Source organism: Hyla sarda, unplaced genomic scaffold, assembly GCF_029499605.1.
Source record: "Hyla sarda isolate aHylSar1 unplaced genomic scaffold, aHylSar1.hap1 scaffold_369, whole genome shotgun sequence".
In the NCBI taxonomy this organism is placed as follows: Eukaryota; Metazoa; Chordata; class Amphibia; order Anura; family Hylidae; genus Hyla; species Hyla sarda.
The window spans coordinates 92,043-107,428 of NW_026610388.1; the positions used below are offsets into that span (position 1 = coordinate 92,043).

The 15,386-nt window shown below is 46.2% G+C and overlaps 7 non-coding genes across 7 annotated transcripts; all 7 read left to right on the top strand.

The window, feature by feature from the left end:
- The first annotated feature begins 1,110 nt into the window (after window positions 1-1,110).
- Window positions 1,111-1,301, top strand: LOC130332159 (U2 spliceosomal RNA). Its single transcript, XR_008874894.1, has one exon. It is a non-coding gene; the product is annotated as a U2 spliceosomal RNA (small nuclear RNA).
- A 2,076-nt stretch (window positions 1,302-3,377) lies between these two features.
- Window positions 3,378-3,568, top strand: LOC130332160 (U2 spliceosomal RNA). The gene has a single exon (XR_008874895.1). It is a non-coding gene; the product is annotated as a U2 spliceosomal RNA (small nuclear RNA).
- Window positions 3,569-5,651: 2,083 nt separating this feature from the next.
- Window positions 5,652-5,842, top strand: LOC130332102 (U2 spliceosomal RNA). Its single transcript, XR_008874853.1, has one exon. It is a non-coding gene; the product is annotated as a U2 spliceosomal RNA (small nuclear RNA).
- A 2,105-nt stretch (window positions 5,843-7,947) lies between these two features.
- On the top strand, window positions 7,948-8,138 carry LOC130332161 (U2 spliceosomal RNA). The gene has a single exon (XR_008874896.1). It is a non-coding gene; the product is annotated as a U2 spliceosomal RNA (small nuclear RNA).
- A 2,093-nt stretch (window positions 8,139-10,231) lies between these two features.
- Window positions 10,232-10,422, top strand: LOC130332164 (U2 spliceosomal RNA). The gene has a single exon (XR_008874898.1). It is a non-coding gene; the product is annotated as a U2 spliceosomal RNA (small nuclear RNA).
- A 2,083-nt stretch (window positions 10,423-12,505) lies between these two features.
- LOC130332165 (U2 spliceosomal RNA) lies at window positions 12,506-12,696 on the top strand. The gene has a single exon (XR_008874899.1). It is a non-coding gene; the product is annotated as a U2 spliceosomal RNA (small nuclear RNA).
- A 2,084-nt stretch (window positions 12,697-14,780) lies between these two features.
- LOC130332166 (U2 spliceosomal RNA) lies at window positions 14,781-14,971 on the top strand. Its single transcript, XR_008874900.1, has one exon. It is a non-coding gene; the product is annotated as a U2 spliceosomal RNA (small nuclear RNA).
- The last annotated feature ends 415 nt before the right edge of the window (window positions 14,972-15,386 follow it).

Below are 15,386 nucleotides of genomic sequence, written 5' to 3' on the forward strand. Positions count from 1 at the left end.
CCATCTGCTGGCGGTATTGAATAAGCATTGCTGCACTGATGGGGTATGCATTAGACGAAAAAAAAGAAGAAAAAGAAGAATAATACGCCCAGAAAAGAGGCGAAAAGGAGAAAAACGTGAAAAAAAAGTAAGAGGAAGAGAAGGGAAAAAAAGGTGGAAATGGGTTTAAAAGTGATTTCGGCGGAGAAATATATATATATATATATATATATATATATATATATATATATATATATACGCGCACACACACACATATATATAAACGTATTCTCCGTTGAGATATTGCAGCCGCTGCTGTGTCCAGGCCCAGGAGCCTTAGCACTGTGCTGTGATGTCACTCAATACCACTGACATCACTAGGTGTAAACAACATCTCTCCTTTGCTGTGTATGTGACTATGGAGCTGTTTGGTGATGTCGTCTATTATGGCCTTCATAGAAGCAACAGGAGATTGTTGCATCCATCTAGAACCCTCAGAACTACAGTGCTATGATGTCACTCACTTCCACAGGCCTTGCAGAGTGTAAACAACAACAACCCAGCTTTGTTGTGTATGTAACCATAGGGATTTGTGATGTCACCTAGAACCTTCACAGCAGCGACAGCTTTATGAGGAGCATCAGCACTGCTCTGCCTGAGCAGAACCATCACCGCCATAGGTTGTCAAATAACCCGGGTTTAACCCACACAGGTAAGTCCAATGGGGTGCAGGCATGTCCTCTATGCTTACAGCTTCCCGTGGGTGTTGGTTTGATACCGTTTGGGGACAGCCAAGGAGGCATCTGCAGGCAACAAAGGTAGGTGTGTGCTTGTGTGTGTGTTTCCTATGCAGATCCTAAGCCCAGTGTCACATGCAAGTAGGAGGAGTAAGAAGGGTTCCTGGCAAATCCGGGTTATGGATTGCATTTAAAAAGGCCCCGTGGGAGTGCAATGGGCCCCTGTCTTGCTGCTTAGCAATAATGGTATGGGTTTAGGTTCTGCTGTGTGTACTGGTGGTTGACTGCCCCCCAGCCCAGAGTGTGCATGGAAAATTGTCTGGCAGCCTCCCTGACAGCAAGCAGTGATAGTGCCCATGAAGGGCACCTTGTTGGGCCCGCCCCTTTCACGGTTATCGCTTCTCGGCCTTTTGGCTAAGATCAAGTGTAGTATCTGTTCTTATCAGTTTAATATCTGATACGTCCCCTATCTGGGGACCATATATTAAATGGATTTTTGAGAACGGGGGCCGATTTCGAAGCTTGCTTCCGTCGCCCTATGCATTGACCCGATATGGCAGTATCTTCGGGTACAGTGCACCACCCCCTTACAGGGTTAAAAAGAAAGATTCCTACTTTCATTGCTACCTGCTTGCTGGCTAGCCAGCTAGCCAGCCCTGTGGGCCTTGCTGCTGCTGCAGCCAAAAAACAAAAGGTGGTGCTGCTGCTGCTTCTGCTTGTGTCTGGCCGCTGTTGGAGCGTCCAGGCACAGGACTTCTGCTGCTGCTGACTAAATGGCCTCCTTAATTGGATCATTTGAGTAGCCAGCACACCTGTGCAGGTAGGGCATGACATGATAGGCAGCTGCCTTGATAGCGGGTGGGTGCTGAATGTTCCTAATTGACAAAATAAGATTAATGCTTATGAAGAAATATAAAATCTCATCCCTTCCCCAATATCGCGCCACACCCCTACCCCTTAATTCCCTGGTTGAACTTGATGGACATATGTCTTTTTTCGACCGTACTAACTATGTAACTATGTAACATAACATGGGGGGGGGGGGGGGGTCTCCTGGCTGTTCACACAGGTGTGTCATTGCTGTACATTGACCATGCATTGCTTCTGTGGTATTGCAAAGGCAAAGACAAATGCTTCCAGCCATCCATTGCACTAATGGATTGGTCATCAGCTGGCTGTCTATGTCCCGCATCAATATAGACCAAAGTACAGAGGGTTAGGCTATGCTATTGTGCACCTACCTGATGCATCAGAAGGTGCGAGGCCCTTGCTAAATTCTGTGCACAGACTTTGAGATCTATACTTTAGACTGTATCTAAACCTGCTCCAACATGGACTGACATTCTGGCCTACTTTCAGCCGATGCGACTTGTCTGTCGCTGAACAGTCGCTTTTTATGTATTCAGCACCTATGTATAATGTTGTAAAAATGCTCTAGAAGCTAAAGTCGCAGAAATGTCACACATATTTGGCCTGCAACTTTCTGTGCGACAAATTCAGACAGGAAAAATCAGTATAAATCCTTAGAAAATTATCCCCCAGTGTCTCCATCTGCTGGCGGTAGTGAATAAGCATTGCTGCACTGATGGGGTATGCATTAGACGAAAAAAAAGAAGAAAAAGAAGAATAATACGCCCAGAAAAGAGGCGAAAAGGAGAAAAACGTAAAAAAACGTGAAAAAAAAGTAAGAGGAAGAGAAGGGAAAAAAAGGTGGAAATGGGTTTAAAAGTGATTTCGGCGGAGAAATATATATATATATATATATATATATATATATATATATATATACGCGCACACACACACATATATATAAACGTATTCTCCGTTGAGATATTGCAGCCGCTGCTGTGTCCAGGCCCAGGAGCCTTAGCACTGTGCTGTGATGTCACTCAATACCACTGACATCACTAGGTGTAAACAACATCTCTCCTTTGCTGTGTATGTGACTATGGAGCTGTTTGGTGATGTCGTCTATTATGGCCTTCATAGAAGCAACAGGAGATTGTTGCATCCATCTAGAACCCTCAGAACTACAGTGCTATGATGTCACTCACTTCCACAGGCCTTGCAGAGTGTAAACAACAACAACCCAGCTTTGTTGTGTATGTAACCATAGGGATTTGTGATGTCACCTAGAACCTTCACAGCAGCGACAGCTTTATGAGGAGCATCAGCACTGCTCTGCCTGAGCAGAACCATCACCGCCATAGGTTGTCAAATAACCCGCGTTTAACCCACACAGGTAAGTCCAATGGGGTGCAGGCATGTCCTCTATGCTTACAGCTTCCCGTGGGTGTTGGTTTGATACCGTTTGGGGACAGCCAAGGAGGCATCTGCAGGCAACAAAGGTAGGTGTGTGCTTGTGTGTGTGTTTCCTATGCAGATCCTAAGCCCAGTGTCACATGCAAGTAGGAGGAGTAAGAAGGGTTCCTGGCAAATCCGGGTTATGGATTGCATTTAAAAAGGCCCCGTGGGAGTGCAATGGGCCCCTGTCTTGCTGCTTAGCAATAATGGTATGGGTTTAGGTTCTGCTGTGTGTACTGGTGGTTGACTGCCCCCCAGCCCAGAGTGTGCATGGAAAATTGTCTGGCAGCCTCCCTGACAGCAAGCAGTGATAGTGCCCATGAAGGGCACCTTGTTGGGCCCGCCCCTTTCACGGTTATCGCTTCTCGGCCTTTTGGCTAAGATCAAGTGTAGTATCTGTTCTTATCAGTTTAATATCTGATACGTCCCCTATCTGGGGACCATATATTAAATGGATTTTTGAGAACGGGGGCCGATTTCGAAGCTTGCTTCCGTCGCCCTATGCATTGACCCGATATGGCAGTATCTTCGGGTACAGTGCACCACCCCCTTACAGGGTTAAAAAGAAAGATTCCTACTTTCATTGCTACCTGCTTGCTGGCTAGCCAGCTAGCCAGCCCTGTGGGCCTTGCTGCTGCTGCAGCCAAAAAACAAAAGGTGGTGCTGCTGCTGCTTCTGCTGCTTCTGCTTCTGCTTGTGTCTGGCTGCTGTTGGAGCGTCCAGGCACAGGACTTCTGCTGCTGCTGACTAAATGGCCTCCTTAATTGGATCATTTGAGTAGCCAGCACACCTGTGCAGGTAGGGCATGACATGATAGGCAGCTGCCTTGATAGCGGGTGGGTGCTGAATGTTCCTAATTGACAAAATAAGATTAATGCTTATGAAGAAATATAAAATCTCATCCCTTCCCCAATATCGCGCCACACCCCTACCCCTTAATTCCCTGGTTGAACTTGATGGACATATGTCTTTTTTCGACCGTACTAACTATGTAACTATGTAACATAACATGGGGGGGGGGGGGGGGTCTCCTGGCTGTTCACACAGGTGTGTCATTGCTGTACATTGACCATGCATTGCTTCTGTGGTATTGCAAAGGCAAAGACAAATGCTTCCAGCCATCCATTGCACTAATGGATTGGTCATCAGCTGGCTGTCTATGTCCCGCATCAATATAGACCAAAGTACAGAGGGTTAGGCTATGCTATTGTGCACCTACCTGATGCATCAGAAGGTGCGAGGCCCTTGCTAAATTCTGTGCACAGACTTTGAGATCTATACTTTAGACTGTATCTAAACCTGCTCCAACATGGACTGACATTCTGGCCTACTTTCAGCCGATGCGACTTGTCTGTCGCTGAACAGTCGCTTTTTATGTATTCAGCACCTATGTATAATGTTGTAAAAATGCTCTAGAAGCTAAAGTCGCAGAAATGTCACACATATTTGGCCTGCAACTTTCTGTGCGACAAATTCAGACAGGAAAAATCAGTATAAATCCTTAGAAAATTATCCCCCAGTGTCTCCATCTGCTGGCGGTATTGAATAAGCATTGCTGCACTGATGGGGTATGCATTAGACGAAAAAAAAGAAGAAAAAGAAGAATAATACGCCCAGAAAAGAGGCGAAAAGGAGAAAAACGTAAAAAAACGTGAAAAAAAAGTAAGAGGAAGAGAAGGGAAAAAAAGGTGGAAATGGGTTTAAAAGTGATTTCGGCGGAGAAATATATATATATATATATATATATATATATATATACGCGCACACACACACATATATATAAACGTATTCTCCGTTGAGATATTGCAGCCGCTGCTGTGTCCAGGCCCAGGAGCCTTAGCACTGTGCTGTGATGTCACTCAATACCACTGACATCACTAGGTGTAAACAACATCTCTCCTTTGCTGTGTATGTGACTATGGAGCTGTTTGGTGATGTCGTCTATTATGGCCTTCATAGAAGCAACAGGAGATTGTTGCATCCATCTAGAACCCTCAGAACTACAGTGCTATGATGTCACTCACTTCCACAGGCCTTGCAGAGTGTAAACAACAACAACCCAGCTTTGTTGTGTATGTAACCATAGGGATTTGTGATGTCACCTAGAACCTTCACAGCAGCGACAGCTTTATGAGGAGCATCAGCACTGCTCTGCCTGAGCAGAACCATCACCGCCATAGGTTGTCAAATAACCCGGGTTTAACCCACACAGGTAAGTCCAATGGGGTGCAGGCATGTCCTCTATGCTTACAGCTTCCCGTGGGTGTTGGTTTGATACCGTTTGGGGACAGCCAAGGAGGCATCTGCAGGCAACAAAGGTAGGTGTGTGCTTGTGTGTGTGTTTCCTATGCAGATCCTAAGCCCAGTGTCACATGCAAGTAGGAGGAGTAAGAAGGGTTCCTGGCAAATCCGGGTTATGGATTGCATTTAAAAAGGCCCCGTGGGAGTGCAATGGGCCCCTGTCTTGCTGCTTAGCAATAATGGTATGGGTTTAGGTTCTGCTGTGTGTACTGGTGGTTGACTGCCCCCCAGCCCAGAGTGTGCATGGAAAATTGTCTGGCAGCCTCCCTGACAGCAAGCAGTGATAGTGCCCATGAAGGGCACCTTGTTGGGCCCGCCCCTTTCACGGTTATCGCTTCTCGGCCTTTTGGCTAAGATCAAGTGTAGTATCTGTTCTTATCAGTTTAATATCTGATACGTCCCCTATCTGGGAACCATATATTAAATGGATTTTTGAGAACGGGGGCCGATTTCGAAGCTTGCTTCCGTCGCCCTATGCATTGACCCGATATGGCAGTATCTTCGGGTACAGTGCACCACCCCCTTACAGGGTTAAAAAGAAAGATTCCTACTTTCATTGCTACCTGCTTGCTGGCTAGCCAGCTAGCCAGCCCTGTGGGCCTTGCTGCTGCTGCAGCCAAAAAACAAAAGGTGGTGCTGCTGCTGCTTCTGCTGCTTCTGCTTCTGCTTGTGTCTGGCCGCTGTTGGAGCGTCCAGGCACAGGACTTCTGCTGCTGCTGACTAAATGGCCTCCTTAATTGGATCATTTGAGTAGCCAGCACACCTGTGCAGGTAGGGCATGACATGATAGGCAGCTGCCTTGATAGCGGGTGGGTGCTGAATGTTCCTAATTGACAAAATAAGATTAATGCTTATGAAGAAATATAAAATCTCATCCCTTCCCCAATATCGCGCCACACCCCTACCCCTTAATTCCCTGGTTGAACTTGATGGACATATGTCTTTTTTCGACCGTACTAACTATGTAACTATGTAACATAACATGGGGGGGGGGGGGGGGGGTCTCCTCGCTGTTCACACAGGTGTGTCATTGCTGTACATTGACCATGCATTGCTTCTGTGGTATTGCAAAGGCAAAGACAAATGCTTCCAGCCATCCATTGCACTAATGGATTGGTCATCAGCTGGCTGTCTATGTCCCGCATCAATATAGACCAAAGTACAGAGGGTTAGGCTATGCTATTGTGCACCTACCTGATGCATCAGAAGGTGCGAGGCCCTTGCTAAATTCTGTGCACAGACTTTGAGATCTATACTTTAGACTGTATCTAAACCTGCTCCAACATGGACTGACATTCTGGCCTACTTTCAGCCGATGCGACTTGTCTGTCGCTGAACAGTCGCTTTTTATGTATTCAGCACCTATGTATAATGTTGTAAAAATGCTCTAGAAGCTAAAGTCGCAGAAATGTCACACATATTTGGCCTGCAACTTTCTGTGCGACAAATTCAGACAGGAAAAATCAGTATAAATCCTTAGAAAATTATCCCCCAGTGTCTCCATCTGCTGGCGGTATTGAATAAGCATTGCTGCACTGATGGGGTATGCATTAGACGAAAAAAAAGAAGAAAAAGAAGAATAATACGCCCAGAAAAGAGGCGAAAAGGAGAAAAACGTAAAAAAACGTGAAAAAAAAGTAAGAGGAAGAGAAGGGAAAAAAAGGTGGAAATGGGTTTAAAAGTGATTTCGGCGGAGAAATATATATATATATATATATATATATATATATATATATATATATATATATATATACGCGCACACACACACATATATATAAACGTATTCTCCGTTGAGATATTGCAGCCGCTGCTGTGTCCAGGCCCAGGAGCCTTAGCACTGTGCTGTGATGTCACTCAATACCACTGACATCACTAGGTGTAAACAACATCTCTCCTTTGCTGTGTATGTGACTATGGAGCTGTTTGGTGATGTCGTCTATTATGGCCTTCATAGAAGCAACAGGAGATTGTTGCATCCATCTAGAACCCTCAGAACTACAGTGCTATGATGTCACTCACTTCCACAGGCCTTGCAGAGTGTAAACAACAACAACCCAGCTTTGTTGTGTATGTAACCATAGGGATTTGTGATGTCACCTAGAACCTTCACAGCAGCGACAGCTTTATGAGGAGCATCAGCACTGCTCTGCCTGAGCAGAACCATCACCGCCATAGGTTGTCAAATAACCCGGGTTTAACCCACACAGGTAAGTCCAATGGGGTGCAGGCATGTCCTCTATGCTTACAGCTTCCCGTGGGTGTTGGTTTGATACCGTTTGGGGACAGCCAAGGAGGCATCTGCAGGCAACAAAGGTAGGTGTGTGCTTGTGTGTGTGTTTCCTATGCAGATCCTAAGCCCAGTGTCACATGCAAGTAGGAGGAGTAAGAAGGGTTCCTGGCAAATCCGGGTTATGGATTGCATTTAAAAAGGCCCCGTGGGAGTGCAATGGGCCCCTGTCTTGCTGCTTAGCAATAATGGTATGGGTTTAGGTTCTGCTGTGTGTACTGGTGGTTGACTGCCCCCCAGCCCAGAGTGTGCATGGAAAATTGTCTGGCAGCCTCCCTGACAGCAAGCAGTGATAGTGCCCATGAAGGGCACCTTGTTGGGCCCGCCCCTTTCACGGTTATCGCTTCTCGGCCTTTTGGCTAAGATCAAGTGTAGTATCTGTTCTTATCAGTTTAATATCTGATACGTCCCCTATCTGGGGACCATATATTAAATGGATTTTTGAGAACGGGGGCCGATTTCGAAGCTTGCTTCCGTCGCCCTATGCATTGACCCGATATGGCAGTATCTTCGGGTACAGTGCACCACCCCCTTACAGGGTTAAAAAGAAAGATTCCTACTTTCATTGCTACCTGCTTGCTGGCTAGCCAGCTAGCCAGCCCTGTGGGCCTTGCTGCTGCTGCAGCCAAAAAACAAAAGGTGGTGCTGCTGCTGCTTCTGCTGCTTCTGCTTCTGCTTGTGTCTGGCCGCTGTTGGAGCGTCCAGGCACAGGACTTCTGCTGCTGCTGACTAAATGGCCTCCTTAATTGGATCATTTGAGTAGCCAGCACACCTGTGCAGGTAGGGCATGACATGATAGGCAGCTGCCTTGATAGCGGGTGGGTGCTGAATGTTCCTAATTGACAAAATAAGATTAATGCTTATGAAGAAATATAAAATCTCATCCCTTCCCCAATATCGCGCCACACCCCTACCCCTTAATTCCCTGGTTGAACTTGATGGACATATGTCTTTTTTCGACCGTACTAACTATGTAACTATGTAACATAACATGGGGGGGGGGGGGGGGGGTCTCCTGGCTGTTCACACAGGTGTGTCATTGCTGTACATTGACCATGCATTGCTTCTGTGGTATTGCAAAGGCAAAGACAAATGCTTCCAGCCATCCATTGCACTAATGGATTGGTCATCAGCTGGCTGTCTATGTCCCGCATCAATATAGACCAAAGTACAGAGGGTTAGGCTATGCTATTGTGCACCTACCTGATGCATCAGAAGGTGCGAGGCCCTTGCTAAATTCTGTGCACAGACTTTGAGATCTATACTTTAGACTGTATCTAAACCTGCTCCAACATGGACTGACATTCTGGCCTACTTTCAGCCGATGCGACTTGTCTGTCGCTGAACAGTCGCTTTTTATGTATTCAGCACCTATGTATAATGTTGTAAAAATGCTCTAGAAGCTAAAGTCGCAGAAATGTCACACATATTTGGCCTGCAACTTTCTGTGCGACAAATTCAGACAGGAAAAATCAGTATAAATCCTTAGAAAATTATCCCCCAGTGTCTCCATCTGCTGGCGGTAGTGAATAAGCATTGCTGCACTGATGGGGTATGCATTAGACGAAAAAAAAGAAGAAAAAGAAGAATAATACGCCCAGAAAAGAGGCGAAAAGGAGAAAAACGTAAAAAAACGTGAAAAAAAAGTAAGAGGAAGAGAAGGGAAAAAAAGGTGGAAATGGGTTTAAAAGTGATTTCGGCGGAGAAATATATATATATATATATATATATATATATATATATATATATACGCGCACACACACACATATATATAAACGTATTCTCCGTTGAGATATTGCAGCCGCTGCTGTGTCCAGGCCCAGGAGCCTTAGCACTGTGCTGTGATGTCACTCAATACCACTGACATCACTAGGTGTAAACAACATCTCTCCTTTGCTGTGTATGTGACTATGGAGCTGTTTGGTGATGTCGTCTATTATGGCCTTCATAGAAGCAACAGGAGATTGTTGCATCCATCTAGAACCCTCAGAACTACAGTGCTATGATGTCACTCACTTCCACAGGCCTTGCAGAGTGTAAACAACAACAACCCAGCTTTGTTGTGTATGTAACCATAGGGATTTGTGATGTCACCTAGAACCTTCACAGCAGCGACAGCTTTATGAGGAGCATCAGCACTGCTCTGCCTGAGCAGAACCATCACCGCCATAGGTTGTCAAATAACCCGGGTTTAACCCACACAGGTAAGTCCAATGGGGTGCAGGCATGTCCTCTATGCTTACAGCTTCCCGTGGGTGTTGGTTTGATACCGTTTGGGGACAGCCAAGGAGGCATCTGCAGGCAACAAAGGTAGGTGTGTGCTTGTGTGTGTGTTTCCTATGCAGATCCTAAGCCCAGTGTCACATGCAAGTAGGAGGAGTAAGAAGGGTTCCTGGCAAATCCGGGTTATGGATTGCATTTAAAAAGGCCCCGTGGGAGTGCAATGGGCCCCTGTCTTGCTGCTTAGCAATAATGGTATGGGTTTAGGTTCTGCTGTGTGTACTGGTGGTTGACTGCCCCCCAGCCCAGAGTGTGCATGGAAAATTGTCTGGCAGCCTCCCTGACAGCAAGCAGTGATAGTGCCCATGAAGGGCACCTTGTTGGGCCCGCCCCTTTCACGGTTATCGCTTCTCGGCCTTTTGGCTAAGATCAAGTGTAGTATCTGTTCTTATCAGTTTAATATCTGATACGTCCCCTATCTGGGGACCATATATTAAATGGATTTTTGAGAACGGGGGCCGATTTCGAAGCTTGCTTCCGTCGCCCTATGCATTGACCCGATATGGCAGTATCTTCGGGTACAGTGCACCACCCCCTTACAGGGTTAAAAAGAAAGATTCCTACTTTCATTGCTACCTGCTTGCTGGCTAGCCAGCTAGCCAGCCCTGTGGGCCTTGCTGCTGCTGCAGCCAAAAAACAAAAGGTGCTGCTTCTGCTGCTTCTGCTTCTGCTTGTGTCTGGCCGCTGTTGGAGCGTCCAGGCACAGGACTTCTGCTGCTGCTGACTAAATGGCCTCCTTAATTGGATCATTTGAGTAGCCAGCACACCTGTGCAGGTAGGGCATGACATGATAGGCAGCTGCCTTGATAGCGGGTGGGTGCTGAATGTTCCTAATTGACAAAATAAGATTAATGCTTATGAAGAAATATAAAATCTCATCCCTTCCCCAATATCGCGCCACACCCCTACCCCTTAATTCCCTGGTTGAACTTGATGGACATATGTCTTTTTTCGACCGTACTAACTATGTAACTATGTAACATAACATGGGGGGGGGGGGGGGTCTCCTGGCTGTTCACACAGGTGTGTCATTGCTGTACATTGACCATGCATTGCTTCTGTGGTATTGCAAAGGCAAAGACAAATGCTTCCAGCCATCCATTGCACTAATGGATTGGTCATCAGCTGGCTGTCTATGTCCCGCATCAATATAGACCAAAGTACAGAGGGTTAGGCTATGCTATTGTGCACCTACCTGATGCATCAGAAGGTGCGAGGCCCTTGCTAAATTCTGTGCACAGACTTTGAGATCTATACTTTAGACTGTATCTAAACCTGCTCCAACATGGACTGACATTCTGGCCTACTTTCAGCCGATGCGACTTGTCTGTCGCTGAACAGTCGCTTTTTATGTATTCAGCACCTATGTATAATGTTGTAAAAATGCTCTAGAAGCTAAAGTCGCAGAAATGTCACACATATTTGGCCTGCAACTTTCTGTGCGACAAATTCAGACAGGAAAAATCAGTATAAATCCTTAGAAAATTATCCCCCAGTGTCTCCATCTGCTGGCGGTATTGAATAAGCATTGCTGCACTGATGGGGTATGCATTAGACGAAAAAAAAGAAGAAAAAGAAGAATAATACGCCCAGAAAAGAGGCGAAAAGGAGAAAAACGTAAAAAAACGTGAAAAAAAAGTAAGAGGAAGAGAAGGGAAAAAAAGGTGGAAATGGGTTTAAAAGTGATTTCGGCGGAGAAATATATATATATATATATATATATATATATATATATATATATATACGCGCACACACACACATATATATAAACGTATTCTCCGTTGAGATATTGCAGCCGCTGCTGTGTCCAGGCCCAGGAGCCTTAGCACTGTGCTGTGATGTCACTCAATACCACTGACATCACTAGGTGTAAACAACATCTCTCCTTTGCTGTGTATGTGACTATGGAGCTGTTTGGTGATGTCGTCTATTATGGCCTTCATAGAAGCAACAGGAGATTGTTGCATCCATCTAGAACCCTCAGAACTACAGTGCTATGATGTCACTCACTTCCACAGGCCTTGCAGAGTGTAAACAACAACAACCCAGCTTTGTTGTGTATGTAACCATAGGGATTTGTGATGTCACCTAGAACCTTCACAGCAGCGACAGCTTTATGAGGAGCATCAGCACTGCTCTGCCTGAGCAGAACCATCACCGCCATAGGTTGTCAAATAACCCGGGTTTAACCCACACAGGTAAGTCCAATGGGGTGCAGGCATGTCCTCTATGCTTACAGCTTCCCGTGGGTGTTGGTTTGATACCGTTTGGGGACAGCCAAGGAGGCATCTGCAGGCAACAAAGGTAGGTGTGTGCTTGTGTGTGTGTTTCCTATGCAGATCCTAAGCCCAGTGTCACATGCAAGTAGGAGGAGTAAGAAGGGTTCCTGGCAAATCCGGGTTATGGATTGCATTTAAAAAGGCCCCGTGGGAGTGCAATGGGCCCCTGTCTTGCTGCTTAGCAATAATGGTATGGGTTTAGGTTCTGCTGTGTGTACTGGTGGTTGACTGCCCCCCAGCCCAGAGTGTGCATGGAAAATTGTCTGGCAGCCTCCCTGACAGCAAGCAGTGATAGTGCCCATGAAGGGCACCTTGTTGGGCCCGCCCCTTTCACGGTTATCGCTTCTCGGCCTTTTGGCTAAGATCAAGTGTAGTATCTGTTCTTATCAGTTTAATATCTGATACGTCCCCTATCTGGGGACCATATATTAAATGGATTTTTGAGAACGGGGGCCGATTTCGAAGCTTGCTTCCGTCGCCCTATGCATTGACCCGATATGGCAGTATCTTCGGGTACAGTGCACCACCCCCTTACAGGGTTAAAAAGAAAGATTCCTACTTTCATTGCTACCTGCTTGCTGGCTAGCCAGCTAGCCAGCCCTGTGGGCCTTGCTGCTGCTGCAGCCAAAAAACAAAAGGTGCTGCTTCTGCTGCTTCTGCTTCTGCTTGTGTCTGGCCGCTGTTGGAGCGTCCAGGCACAGGACTTCTGCTGCTGCTGACTAAATGGCCTCCTTAATTGGATCATTTGAGTAGCCAGCACACCTGTGCAGGTAGGGCATGACATGATAGGCAGCTGCCTTGATAGCGGGTGGGTGCTGAATGTTCCTAATTGACAAAATAAGATTAATGCTTATGAAGAAATATAAAATCTCATCCCTTCCCCAATATCGCGCCACACCCCTACCCCTTAATTCCCTGGTTGAACTTGATGGACATATGTCTTTTTTCGACCGTACTAACTATGTAACTATGTAACATAACATGGGGGGGGGGGGGGTCTCCTGGCTGTTCACACAGGTGTGTCATTGCTGTACATTGACCATGCATTGCTTCTGTGGTATTGCAAAGGCAAAGACAAATGCTTCCAGCCATCCATTGCACTAATGGATTGGTCATCAGCTGGTTGTCTATGTCCCGCATCAATATAGACCAAAGTACAGAGGGTTAGGCTATGCTATTGTGCACCTACCTGATGCATCAGAAGGTGCGAGGCCCTTGCTAAATTCTGTGCACAGACTTTGAGATCTATACTTTAGACTGTATCTAAACCTGCTCCAACATGGACTGACATTCTGGCCTACTTTCAGCCGATGCGACTTGTCTGTCGCTGAACAGTCGCTTTTTATGTATTCAGCACCTATGTATAATGTTGTAAAAATGCTCTAGAAGCTAAAGTCGCAGAAATGTCACACATATTTGGCCTGCAACTTTCTGTGCGACAAATTCAGACAGGAAAAATCAGTATAAATCCTTAGAAAATTATCCCCCAGTGTCTCCATCTGCTGGCGGTATTGAATAAGCATTGCTGCACTGATGGGGTATGCATTAGACGAAAAAAAAGAAGAAAAAGAAGAATAATACGCCCAGAAAAGAGGCGAAAAGGAGAAAAACGTAAAAAAACGTGAAAAAAAAGTAAGAGGAAGAGAAGGGAAAAAAAGGTGGAAATGGGTTTAAAAGTGATTTCGGCGGAGAAATATATATATATATATATATATATATATATATATATATATATATATATACGCGCACACACACATATATATAAACGTATTCTCCGTTGAGATATTGCAGCCGCTGCTGTGTCCAGGCCCAGGAGCCTTAGCACTGTGCTGTGATGTCACTCAATACCACTGACATCACTAGGTGTAAACAACATCTCTCCTTTGCTGTGTATGTGACTATGGAGCTGTTTGGTGATGTCGTCTATTATGGCCTTCATAGAAGCAACAGGAGATTGTTGCATCCATCTAGAACCCTCAGAACTACAGTGCTATGATGTCACTCACTTCCACAGGCCTTGCAGAGTGTAAACAACAACAACCCAGCTTTGTTGTTTATGTAACCATAGGGATTTGTGATGTCACCTAGAACCTTCACAGCAGCGACAGCTTTATGAGGAGCATCAGCACTGCTCTGCCTGAGCAGAACCATCACCGCCATAGGTTGTCAAATAACCCGCGTTTAACCCACACAGGTAAGTCCAATGGGGTGCAGGCATGTCCTCTATGCTTACAGCTTCCCGTGGGTGTTGGTTTGATACCGTTTGGGGACAGCCAAGGAGGCATCTGCAGGCAACAAAGGTAGGTGTGTGCTTGTGTGTGTGTTTCCTATGCAGATCCTAAGCCCAGTGTCACATGCAAGTAGGAGGAGTATGAAGGGTTCCTGGCAAATCCGGGTTATGGATTGCATTTAAAAAGGCCCCGTGGGAGTGCAATGGGCCCCTGTCTTGCTGCTTAGCAATAATGGTATGGGTTTAGGTTCTGCTGTGTGTACTGGTGGTTGACTGCCCCCCAGCCCAGAGTGTGCATGGAAAATTGTCTGGCAGCCTCCCTGACAGCAAGCAGTGATAGTGCCCATGAAGGGCACCTTGTTGGGCCCGCCCCTTTCACGGTTATCGCTTCTCGGCCTTTTGGCTAAGATCAAGTGTAGTATCTGTTCTTATCAGTTTAATATCTGATACGTCCCCTATCTGGGGACCATATATTAAATGGATTTTTGAGAACGGGGGCCGATTTCGAAGCTTGCTTCCGTCGCCCTATGCATTGACCCGATATGGCAGTATCTTCGGGTACAGTGCACCACCCCCTTACAGGGTTAAAAAGAAAGATTCCTACTTTCATTGCTACCTGCTTGCTGGCTAGCCAGCTAGCCAGCCCTGTGGGCCTTGCTGCTGCTGCAGCCAAAAAACAAAAGGTGGTGCTGCTGCTGCTTCTGCTGCTTCTGCTTCTGCTTGTGTCTGGCCGCTGTTGGAGCGTCCAGGCACAGGACTTCTGCTGCTGCTGACTAAATGGCCTCCTTAATTGGATCATTTGAGTAGCCAGCACACCTGTGCAGGTAGGGCATGACATGATAGGCAGCTGCCTTGATAGCGGGTGGGTGCTGAATGTTCCTAATTGACAAAATAAGATTAATGCTTATGAAGAAATATAAAATCTCATCCCTTCCCCAATATCGCGCCACACCCCTACCCCTTAATTCCCTGGTTGAACTTGATGGACA